Source organism: Uranotaenia lowii, chromosome 3 (genome assembly GCF_029784155.1).
Source record: "Uranotaenia lowii strain MFRU-FL chromosome 3, ASM2978415v1, whole genome shotgun sequence".
Taxonomy (NCBI): Eukaryota; Metazoa; Arthropoda; class Insecta; order Diptera; family Culicidae; genus Uranotaenia; species Uranotaenia lowii.
The window spans coordinates 13,563,189-13,574,236 of NC_073693.1; the positions used below are offsets into that span (position 1 = coordinate 13,563,189).

General features: G+C 33.2%; 1 protein-coding gene across 9 annotated transcripts in view; it reads right to left on the minus strand.

The window, feature by feature from the left end:
• Nucleotides 1–8,021, minus strand: part of LOC129754978 (diuretic hormone receptor-like) — a 138,380-nt gene extending 130,359 nt beyond the window's left edge. For 6 of the 9 annotated variants that reach the window (XR_008739135.1, XR_008739134.1, XR_008739133.1 and 3 more), the window contains exon 1: nucleotides 7,408–8,021. The gene's annotated coding sequence lies outside the window, so the exon portion shown is untranslated. Of the gene's footprint in view, nucleotides 1–6,195; nucleotides 6,421–6,486; nucleotides 6,617–7,407 lie in introns of those variants that run through there. The other 3 variants (XM_055751254.1, XM_055751255.1, XM_055751256.1) reach the window with 3 other exon arrangements.
• Between the last annotated feature and the right edge of the window lie 3,027 nt (nucleotides 8,022–11,048).

Consider the following 11,048-nt stretch of genomic DNA (forward strand, 5'->3'; position numbering starts at 1 on the left):
GAAACCCTAAACTCTCTCTCCGAGATGCCGGAAATAAGCTGGGTGTATCGTCTACTATCGACTTACAAGAAGGTAGTGACTCTAAATCGCGATGATAAACAAAATAAGACGGCCAAAGCGCGATCCCGGAGGCTGTACACGACGATGCTGACGAAGTTTGACTGCGTGGTAATGGAAGACGAAACCTACGTCAAAGCCGACTACAAGCAGCTTCCGGAACAGGAGTTTTATACGGCAAAAGGAAGGGGAAAGGTAGCAGATATTATCAAGCACATGAAACTGTCAAAGTTCGCGAAAAAATATCTGGTTTGGCAAGCCATCTGTACCTGTTGCTTGAAAAGCAGCATTTTCATAGCTTCCGGGACTATCAACCAAGAAATTTACGTGAAAGAGTGTTTGAATAAACGTCTGCTGCCTTTCCTGAAGAAACACGGTTGTTCCGTACTGTTTTGGCCGGATTTGGCATGTTGCCATTACGGTAAAAAGGCCATGGAGTGGTACGCCGCCAACAACGTGCAGGTGGTTCCCAAGGACAAGAACCCTCCCAACACGTCAGAGCTCCGCCCAATTGAGAAATACTGGGCTATTGTCAAGCGGAACCTAACGAAGACCAAAAAAACTGCTAAGGACGAGCAGCAGTTCAAGGCAAACTGGCTTTCTGCGGCGAAGAAGGTGGGCAAGGTGGCTGTACAAAATCTGATGACAGGGGTTAAGCGTAAGGCCCGGCCATTCGGATTTGAAAAAGCGGAAGCCTAGCTGAATATTTTTCCTGAATTTAATACTAATTTAACTTGAAAAAGAAATTTAATTTGATTTTTTAAATAAACGATTTACACGCGTTTTCCCTTGACCAAATTTCGACCGTATCACCCTTTAGTTTGATTCAGCTTTTTTTAAATTTCTATATTGTGATGACTATGACTCTTTTTCAATCCAGATTTCGATGGACCTTTATGAAAATTAACTTCTGCAAACACCTTAATTACTTGAACACCAAAAACTTCGCATCCTTCAAAATTTCAACCTATTTATGGAAAAATAACTTTTTCGCACATCATTTGTGCAGAATTGGTTCAGTCGCGTTAGAGAACTCGAGCGGTGCGGTTCATTTAACTAGTCGGTCCGTTTGCGGTTTGCTGTTCAAGTTGCTTGGATATTTTAAGCACGTCCGAATATGGTTATTGTGATGATAAAGAGGTGTTTCCTAAGAAAATATAAAAAGTGTTTTGAGTCAAGTTGAAGAAAGATATTTTTATCAGAAGAGCTATAAAAGTTAAGTTACGTGAAGGAAAATATGGCGTCGGTGAAAGCGAAAGTTTAGTCGCCTTTGAATCGTGTTTTTTTTTGCGCCGGAGCCAGTAATGAAAAGTGCTACATTTAAAGAATGGGGGCCTCTTGATAATTTGAACACAGGATCGAGAATTGGTACAATGGGTTCAATAATGCTGCTAAAGTTTTGATTTTTCAACCTTTGTTACTAAGTTATGAAGCCATGGAACAGAAAGGGAAGGGGGCAGGCTGAAAAAATATCGTTTCCGATTCGCGTGTGTGTGTGAATGTCATTTTCTGAACGAAAAGCATAGCATGCTTCGTTTTTCGTTTTGGATAGCATGAAGGGCAAGAAGAACCATCGGCTAGGTACTGTGATCGTTTGATGACGCTTTTTCAGCAGGCCGGAGAGATGTAAACGAACCGAACGATTCAGCTAAGTTTAATTTTCTTTTTATTTAATTTGGTTATAAGAACGAATTGTATTTAATTTTAAATTTTATTTATATGTATAGGAAGCATGTACGAAGAAGCTGAAGCTGAATCGTCATTCATTTTAAATTGAATGAATTGTCATTCATTTTGAATTGAATGAATTGTCATTCATTTTAAATTGAATGAACCATCATTTCAAGAAAAATCTAGAACTCTAGAACTTATGGAATGGAGTGATCAAGGAGGGCATAGTGGGAAGAAAGAGAGTGTAGTTCTGAGCAAATGTGTTACGTACGATTTTTCTTTTTGTTCTAACTGGTTATTATTTGCTTTGGTGCATTGTCATATATGTATTATTTTAAGTATTGGCTTTATTTTCAGCTGAATATATCATTAACCATTGTATGGAGGCACAACATTGTAGTTTTACATTGAATTGATTTGGTGTTTTCGATAGTGATGTATTGTATAACATTTGTTCATTTGTTTTGGTTAATTTTGTGCATTTAAAATATTTTGGAGTTGAATTAAGACAAGGGCAAATTCTTAAAATCACTGTTTTGAAACCTCTTTGGTTCACAAGTTAGTTATTCATTATTAATGAAACCTCGTTCCTTTTTACATTTTTCTAATAACGTTAAAGTTATCTTAGTGAATTTTCAAACCACTTTACATATTCAATTTCCTCATCTTATTATTATATGCCAGAGTCTGCATTGATGAATAGTTTAAGCAAAAATTGTTATTGCTACTGACTATCAATTAACCAGTCAATTGTTCTCATACCAGCGAAATTCCACTTCACGAATAATTTTTCCACGTGATTTTATGTTGACAATTTCAAATCAATTTTACATTTTTTGTTTATTAATTATTTTGATTTTCAGGCAAATGGGTCAGCGTGTAAACATTCTAACTACTGTTCTTATATCTGGTGAGGATTTGATCAAATCAAACTTTACTGACTTTATTCGTATTTCCGTTTCCGCTAATAAATTGAACGAGACTCAAATCTTTATGGACGCTTGTTTGATCTGGTCGAAGCTCGCTGATTTAACAATCTAGCCCGAAATGTTTACTTTTTATCACAGGAATTTTCATTAAGGCATTTTGCTTATCCAGTCAATTGTTTAATAGATTTTTTTTTTTCAGGGGTTTGAATTCGCGGTTAGTTTTCTTCAACATGTTTGCAAACTAACAATTCATTTATATTTTTTCAGGTGTTTCAGAGTTTAACTCTCTTATTCATTGAATCAAAATGCTTCAAACTTTTCTAGCATAAATATTATATTTTGTCATACCTACTATATTATGTGATATTCTTTTATATTACATTATATTTTTTTATATATTTTTTTTAATATTATATTTTATATTATATTACATTGTAATATATTATATTATATTATATTTCAATATCTTTCCAGGTTCAGTACTTATATATCTAACAATAATATTCATTTTCAGGAAAAAAAATGACCATTCTTAAACTACCAATTAATTATTCAAAATAGTCAGACTAGAAAATGGACATTCAATCATTCATGGTATATTCTTAAAACAATTAATCTTACAGGTATAAAAGCTGACGACACTACATATGCAGCCGTACAGGAGAATAGTGAAAATGTTAATACTCAGGCAGAAAACAAATATGTACTATCTAGAAATTTATTTACAAACATTTTTTTTTTTTTCAGGATATTTGGTAAACCTGTTTTAATCATAAAAATGAATTATATTTTGTATCTAATTATTTTTCATTTATTCATTAAATTATATAATATTTGATTATTCATTCGAAACTATATTCACTAAATGTATATTTTTAAATTTCATTTTATTTTATTTATCATTATATAAACTATCATATAACGTGGGTAAGGGGCATCAGGATATGATTTCTCCTGTTTTTAATTATATTGATTTTCAGCAGCAGGAAAAAAGATTGATTAATTCAAACATTCTAACCTTGGTTCTCACATTTGTTCAGGATTTGACCAGATCAAACTTAACTGACTCTATTCTCATTTCAGTTTCCGCTGATAAACTACGGTTTAGTTTTATAGTTGTTCATAATTTTTCAGGTGATTTGAACTCTTTTTGCACATTTGATAAACATTGTTCAAACTTTTCCACGTAGATAGATATTATATTTAGTCATACCTACCATATAATGATATATTTTCTATGTCAATTGGAATATTCTTTTATTGAAATTATATTGTTATATTATATTATTTTAGTGAAATGCCTTAATAAAACTATTTGTAAATAAAAAAAAATTATATTATTTTACCTTATGTTTTACAATGTTATTTTATTATATCCCATTACAACATACTATGATATATTATATGATCTTGTTTAACTACATTTTATTCGTTAATATATTTGAACAACAAGGGCAGGGGCATCCTCGTTTTACAAGAAGAGCGGGTTACCGTGTATGCTAGTACCGTTTCGAATACTGGACGTTCCTCAATTTATGTCAAGGGAATTTGGCATGGTTGAGAAAAAGATAGTGTTTGAGTACTTTTTGTAAAATAAGGACGCACTCTTTTTTCGGAAGCCTTGGCGGCGGGATTATAATTTGCATGCTATCTTGATTAGACAACAACGTGGTTATAGCTTCTCGAGACTTTTTCCCCTTTTCACCCTGGATACCGTTAGTGACTCTGCTTACGATTCCACTCCCTTAGAAGTCTCATTGAGGAGTTATTATTGTGTTGCGTGGTAACCAAGATGGACGTGTTGGTTATTTTTTTTGCCACAACCGCGGCGCTGCCGTAAACCCAAGGTGGATACAATACATACATACATACATACATACATCATTTGTGCAGAATTGGTTCATCCAACAATGGCAATGGGTTAACTCTACCGTTCAAATTTTTCAACATTTTATCACGTAGCAGAATTTTACAATCAATTGAACATAATCGTAACAATCGTGTCCACTTTCTTTTCTACACGGTCCTTATCAACAAGTCACTCAAACGCAACCAATTTGCAAATCATAGCTTGTGGGGAATCATGGGCCATATAATGTGGGGGATATCTTGGGCAAGGTTGCCGAAATCACAGAAAAATGAGTAATTTCACAGAATTTTCAGCAAATTTTCATCACAGAATCTGTGTCACTGAACACAGAATTTGAAAAATTCACAGTTTTCACAGAATTTCGAATGGATTTCCAAAATTATATTTTTTTTCACCTGTATAAAATTTAAATTTTTTACTTTGAATTTAAAAAGAATGATAAAATTGGTTTTTTTTATTGAATTTACCCAACTTGAATGTAAAAAAGACCCAATTTATCATGAAATTTCAATGAAATCAAAGGAAATAGCATCACAGAAAACCATCACCGAATTTTTGTGTAAAATCACAGAAAGTCAGATTTTTTTTTCAAAAACACAGAATGTTTTATCGGCAACCTTGATCTTGGGTCAACTATAATTTGGTATTTTCACTTAAAATACGTTTTTCGTATCTGTAAAGTATTTTTAGGCTAAATAAAGAGTTATGAAGATTATTCTTTCAAATTTATTGAATACTATTGAGACGAGGATAAATCCTAATTAAGGAATTTTGTCAAAACGTTCGAGAGCCAGGTTTTTTAAACTATTTTTTTATACACAACTTTCTTTTTTATTCCCTCACCTGAAATTGCATTAAAATTACTAAAGGAGTTATGAAATTACAGTTGTCATAAACTTTACAAATCATAAATTTTTCATGCTATTTGGTCAGTTTGGTTGGATTTGGTGGCCCACAATTCCCCACAATTTTCAAAATCCATAGAAATGACTTTTTTTAAGCGGCTAAAAAATTGTGGGAAATAAATTTAATGAAAAATAATTAAAATTGCCCTATGATACGTTAGAAGCGTAGAAAGCCATAGGTACAGTTCACCTTTATGCTAAGTTTATGCTAGAAAAAAATATCTCGAAAGAGGGGTGGAAAAAAATCCCACACCCATAGAAGAGGTTGCAAAAATCCAATGCCTATTTAGCATATCTCTGTGCCGATAATGCGCTGAAATGTGCACTGTGCCGAAAACGATATGTTTGAAAAACCGTAACTGGCATAAGGACTCGGCTCCAAACCAAAATGATGACCACTACATTCAAGCGAAACAAGAAAAACATTTTATGCGATTTATTTCCTATTGGATAATTCATCCCAGAAACAAGAAAATAAAAATTAAAACCACAGCGCCGTAGAGAGAATCGAACTCAAATTACCAATCAAAGCGTCTTGCCAGTCCGGCATTTTAACCAGTGTACTATCCACGCTTCATGCAGGATGAGGGATATTTGTCATAGGCTTTCTGTCACCGATCAATCACAAAAAAAAACGCACAACGGCGGCTTCCCGGCGTTTGGCCTTCCTTCAATGCATTCCTTTGTCTTTTGATGGAAACGGGAAAGGGAACGGGAGTGAAGGAACGGGAAACCCATTGAATGAGAACTGTGCTATGCTTACTGCCTGCTATTACATACACACGCTACATATACACAGCTGCTAAAGCCGGGCAGCTTGGCCGTTGGTTGTTTGCTGGTGAATCGAAGGAATGTTTTTGTTGTTGCTTTTGCTACATACACACGCACAGCTTAGCCGGGGTTGTTTGCCGGTAGATTGAATTGAAGCAGTGTTTTTTTTTGTTGCTTTTACTGCATACACACGCACAGCTTGGCCGTGGTTGTTTGCCTGTGGATTGAAGGGATTGAATTAGAAGGATGTTTTTGTTGTTGCTTTTGCTACATTCACACGCACAGTGCTCGGTTCGCTGGCTGCCTGGTGTTGCCCGGTATTTATTTCTATCCTTCTTCGTCTTGTGATGCGATAGGGAGGGATGTGAATTCGTTTTTATTTTGTTTCTTTCAGACATACGCAATTCGGGTCACTTGGGAGTTTAATGCCGGTGGGAGCAAATCGAATCAGCACCGATCGCGTTATCTTCTTGTACCAATGATGCCTTGTACCAATGATGCCGCCATTGGCACAGAGGCTGAATTGTGGGTGCAGTTACTTGGTAAAATATACTTTGTTTTTTACTATGCAAGTGATCAGAAGTCAAGTTAGTAAGAAGTCAAATCACTCATTAGCAATGATCATATGTTTGATTCGAGTTACTCATGGCAAGTTTTAAAGAATGTTATAAAAAAGTTTAAACGAAATTAAGCGAAACCTCTTTTTATTTTCAACTAATTCACGCAGCTTATTAACGACTGTATGCTATGCTCTGAAATTAGATTTGTGTAAGATCTGAGCTGTGCAAGGATGTTCTCAAATTACCCAAAATTCTTTCGGAGATCTATGCTAATAAAATAGTTAGTCATTTCTATTTTCCAGGAAAAATATTTTCACAATCAAAAACATCAAAACAAACACATTAACAGGATTCCGATGTATGATTAAGTGCACGCGTGTTCCTTTCAAGGAATTTATAATTTTACCATCTAATGTAATTCAAATGTACATCTTGCCTAATCAAACGTTCGACGGTTGCAGTTGCAGCCCAAGATTGGAAATCAGCTCTATTTATACGAAAACAAGCGCGCCACCTCGAGAGTTGTAGCACTCGAACGCATCAATAAATCACTATCTAAAATAAAACACTAAATACCGCCGCTTGCGCTCGCGTAAAATTGTGCAACCACAACACAACAACCGGTACCATACTTTGTCACTTACTTGGGTAGGTTAGAATTCACCATAAACATCAACAACAAGCTCCGACTTTTTAGAACCTATACAGTTTATAGTTGTTATGTAGGTACCGACACTTTATAAAACTACCTTCTCTTCGCTGTGATTTGGTTCGCGGAAACTGGGAAAAAAAGCGCGCGCGAGCGTCCACCAAATCCGAAGGTCGGCTCTTCTACTAGTTAATCCAATTACCAAGCTTGCCCCATTCGACACGGGGCACGCGACATCTCCAGCTAAAAGGTCGTAATTGCACGTGGGAAGCTAGCCGAAAATCGACGTGTAACCCCATCACTGGCGGCCACTCTTTTCGAAACGTTTTTCTGAATTAACGAACATTTCCCGCGGAAAGTTGTGCTCCACTATTTCACTTCGAGGAATTTTCCTTTTCACCAAGGCGGGCTTAACAGCATCCCCAAATTTTTCATACGTAACTGTCACCCATAAGAGCACTCGCGGAAAAATCAAAATATCACCTGAGATTAGAGTGTTTTGCCACGGTAAGAAACCAATCTAGCCAAACGGTAGTCAATTTTGCGGGACATTTCCTGTACAAAAGTATGCAGATCCGACGACGGTCATCTAGCTACTGATAAGAAACTCGACTATCTCTATCTAACCCACCCAACCCATCTACAGTCAAATCAGTTCAGTTCAGCTCAGCTCAGTTCAGTCATTTCAGTTCAGATCGCTTCAGTCAGCCTCCTCTGCTGGCGGAAAATTATTCTTCGCTAAAACTGCGAGCGAATGTTTTCTCTGCCTGCCCCACCTTGGAGAGGGTGATGTTTTACTACCGTACACCAGAATCCCTCGGAATCGACCTCATCCGAAACAACAACAGCTTCTCGCCAGAATCTACGGTGTAGTTCCATTCAGAACCTCCAAAAACACCCACGCACGCCGCCGCCGCCGCCATCGAGTCAACCGAGCAAGGTACCTAATGGAGAAGAATTGAAAAGCTCTCATCTCCCAGGTCGGAGCCTGGGCGCGGACGAATCAGAATCAAATAACCACCGGTTTCATATTTTCTGTATTTTGCTGGGAAAAAGCTCCCTCCGATCTATGGGGGATGGTGATTTTTTTCCGCGAATTATTGCCAAAGATCAATGATGAGTGGGTTGATATGAAAAAGTATTGCAGTTCCCCGAAAAAGGAATTATTACAAATCACTGGCGGACAAACTGTTGGCGAAAAAGTTACGTAGAAAGGGATCGTATTTGAATTAACTGTTTAACTCGATAAGCTCGATCAAATACAGATTTTTTTTGGCTCATTACACATATAACAAAAAGATTTGAAAAGATTTTTCATTTATGTAATTTTTGCCATTTTTGTCATTTTTGTCATTTTTATCATTTATGTAATTTTTGTCATTTTTGTCATATTTGTCATTTTTGTCATTTTTGTCATTTTTGTCATTTTTGTCATTTTTGTCATTTTTGTCATTTTTGTCATTTTTGTCATCTTTGTCATCTTTGTCATTTTTGTCATTTTTGTCATTTTTGTCATTTTTGTCATTTTTGTCATTTTTGTCATTTTTGTCATTTTATGTCATTTTTGTCATTTTTGTCATTTTTGTCATTTTTGTCATTTTTGTCATTTTTGTCATTTTTATCATTTTTGTCATTTTTGTCATTTTTGTCATTTTTGTCATTTTTGTCATTTTTGTCATTTTTGTCATTTTTGTCATTTTTGTCATTTTTGTCATTTTTGTCATTTTTGTCATTTTTGTCATTTTTGTCATTTTTGTCATTTTTGTCATTTTTGTCATTTTTGTCATTTTTGTCATTTTTGTCATTTTTGTCATTTTTGTCATTTTTGTCATTTTTGTCATTTTTGTCATTTTTGTCATTTTTGTCATTTTTGTCATTTTTGTCATTTTTGTCATTTTTGTCATTTTTGTCATTTTTGTCATTTTTGTCATTTTTGTCATTTTTGTCATTTTTGTCATTTTTGTCATTTTTGTCATTTTTGTCATTTTTGTCATTTTTGTCATTTTTGTCATTTTTGTCATTTTTGTCATTTTTGTCATTTTTGTCATTTTTGTTATTTTTGTCATTTTTGTCATTTTTGTCATTTTTGTCATTTTTGTCATTTTTGTCATTTTTGTCATTTTTGTCATTTTTGTCATTTTTGTCATTTTTGTCATTTTTGTCATTTTTGTCATTTTTGTCATTTTTGTCATTTTTGTCATTTTTGTCATTTTTGTCATTTTTGTCATTTTTGTCATTTTTGTCATTTTTGTCATTTTTGTCATTTTTGTCATTTTTGTCATTTTTGTCATTTTTGTCATTTTTGTCATTTTTGTCATTTTTGTCATTTTTGTCATTTTTGTCATTTTTGTCATTTTTGTCATTTTTGTCATTTTTGTCATTTTTGTCATTTTTGTCATTTTTGTCATTTTTGTCATTTTTGTCATTTTTGTCATTTTTGTCATTTTTGTCATTTTTGTCATTTTTGTCATTTTTGTCATTTTTGTCATTTTTGTCATTTTTGTCATTTTTGTCATTTTTGTCATTTTTGTCATTTTTGTCATTTTTGTCATTTTTGTCATTTTTGTCATTTTTGTCATTTTTGTCATTTTTGTCATTTTTGTCATTTTTGTCATTTTTGTCATTTTTGTCATTTTTGTCATTTTTGTCATTTTTGTCATTTTTGTCATTTTTGTCATTTTTGTCATTTTTGTCATTTTTGTCATTTTTGTCATTTTTGTCATTTTTGTCATTTTTGTCATTTTTGTCATTTTTGTCATTTTTGTCATTTTTGTCATTTTTGTCATTTTTGTCATTTTTGTCATTTTTGTCATTTTTGTCATTTTTGTCATTTTTGTCATTTTTGTCATTTTTGTCATTTTTTGTCATTTTGTCATTTTTGTCATTTTTGTCATTTTTGTCATTTTTGTCATTTTTGTCATTTTTGTCATTTTTGTCATTTTTGTCATTTTTGTCATTTTTGTCATTTTTGTCATTTTTGTCATTTTTGTCATTTTTGTCATTTTTGTCATTTTTGTCATTTTTGTCATTTTTGTCATTTTTGTCATTTTTGTCATTTTTGTCATTTTTGTCATTTTTGTCATTTTTGTCATTTTTGTCATTTTTGTCATTTTTGTCATTTTTGTCATTTTTGTCATTTTTGTCATTTTTGTCATTTTTGTCATTTTTGTCATTTTTGTCATTTTTGTCATTTTTGTCATTTTTGTCATTTTTGTCATTTTTGTCATTTTTGTCATTTTTGTCATTTTTGTCATTTTTGTCATTTTATGTCATTTTTGTCATTTTTGTCATTTTTGTCATTTTTGTCATTTTTGTCATTTTTGTCATTTTTGTCATTTTTGTCATTTTTGTCATTTTTGTCATTTTTGTCATTTTTGTCATTTTTGTCATTTTTGTCATTTTTGTCATTTTTGTCATTTTTGTCATTTTTGTCATTTTTGTCATTTTTGTCATTTTTGTCAATTTTGTCATTTTTGTCATTTTTGTCATTTTTGTCTTTTTTGTCATTTTTGGCATTTTTGTCATTTTTGTCATTTTTGTCATTTTTGTCATTTTTGTCATTTTTGTCATTTTTGTCATTTTTGTCATTTTTGTCATTTTTGTCATTTTTGTCATTTTTGTCATTTTTGTCATTTT